Source organism: Octopus bimaculoides, chromosome 21 (genome assembly GCF_001194135.2).
Source record: "Octopus bimaculoides isolate UCB-OBI-ISO-001 chromosome 21, ASM119413v2, whole genome shotgun sequence".
Taxonomy (NCBI): domain Eukaryota; kingdom Metazoa; phylum Mollusca; class Cephalopoda; order Octopoda; family Octopodidae; genus Octopus; species Octopus bimaculoides.
In genome coordinates this window covers 1,158,885-1,160,359 of record NC_069001.1, presented here as the reverse complement: position 1 = coordinate 1,160,359, position 1,475 = coordinate 1,158,885, and the positions used below count along the sequence as shown (strand labels likewise).

Sequence of the window (1,475 nt, the reverse complement as noted above, 5' to 3'; positions counted from 1 at the left end):
TATATATATATATTAGTGGCATATAGATAGATAGATAGATAACAAGAAAGACAATGAGTAAAACATTCTTACAAGTTCGTTTAACCTGCGTGTACTTCTGTGGGGTGACGATGTTTTACGAACTAACTTGTATCTAATAATACACGCACTCACACACACACAAACATCTACATATACTCACACGTACACATATACATACATACATACATACATATAGAATCGTGTATATAAGTGTTCGCGTTTGTATGTATGTATATATATTGTTTCACACACACATATATATGGATAGTTAGATAGATATAGGTATATATATATATCCTATAATATATATATATTCACATGCTTATAACCTATAATGTATAGACGCGCGTGCGCACACATGATATATATATTACTTAAGATGTTTTATGCATAATAAATGTGAGTGTACATATATATGTATGTAAACACAGTCCTAAATAGATAGATAGATAGATAGATAGATAGATAGATAGATAGATATGCATAGAGAATTTACATAAAGGCATTCAGAAACACGCACACCGCGACACACACACACACAAACATATATATATATGCACCTGAATATATGTAAACAAATGTCCCTAACACCAACCCCCCCACACACACTTACAGACCAGATACGTACACACACTGACCGTTATAGTACATGCATATATATATATATATATATATATATACACCTAGCAAGGTGCTAAAAGTCCTGCTTACCTGTGGTGTAGTCCTATGAGGTGACGATATCGTTTGACCACAGCACAAAACAAGCAATTTCTCCTCTCTACACTTTCTGGCTTCTCTCGTCGCGAAGTTTTCGTTTTAGTTTGTTTTTGTTGTTCTTTTCGTGTTTTCAGTTCTTAGTTTCCTTTCTTTGTTTTTATTTTTGTTCTTTTTCTTTCCTTCTCTTTTAGTCCAAGGTGTAAACACTCGCTGCTCCAACCCTCATCCCACTCACTACCTCACACTCACTCACACACACCTCTCTCTCTCAGGTTTTCTGTTTCTTTCTCTCTCTCTCTCTCGCTCTCTCACACACACACATACATACTCAAACACACATATACACACTTTCTCAATCTCTCTCACTCTCTCTCTCTCTCCCACTCACACGTAATTTGTCACATACTTTCTCTCCCTCTCACGCACAAAACACTCATTCACACTGTCTCTTTTTCTGCCTTTCTCTGTTTCTCTCTCTCTCTCTCTCTCTCTGTCACACACACACACACACAATCACTCACTCTATCTCTATTTCTTCCTCTTTCTCCCTTTCTCTGTTTTGTTTACCTTTTTCTTTGTTTTTTCACTACTTTCGCGCTCTTTATTTCTCTCTCTTTTTCTAATCCCTTCTCTATCTCCTTCTCTCTATCTTTCTCTTCTCCAGCTGCGAACCCCCTACTCTTTTTCAATCTTCCTCTCACTCTGTCTTTGTTTCTCCCTAATGTCCCCCTGTTTCT

At 36.6% G+C, this 1,475-nt stretch overlaps 1 protein-coding gene across 1 annotated transcript in view; it reads right to left on the bottom strand.

Annotated features, from left to right (window-relative positions):
* Positions 1–1,183, bottom strand: part of LOC106878658 (nuclear receptor subfamily 5 group A member 2) — a 171,058-nt gene extending 169,875 nt beyond the window's left edge. The window contains exon 1 of the mRNA XM_052975630.1: positions 733–1,183. The gene's annotated coding sequence lies outside the window, so the exon portion shown is untranslated. The remainder of the gene's footprint in view (positions 1–732) is intronic.
* Between the last annotated feature and the right edge of the window lie 292 nt (positions 1,184–1,475).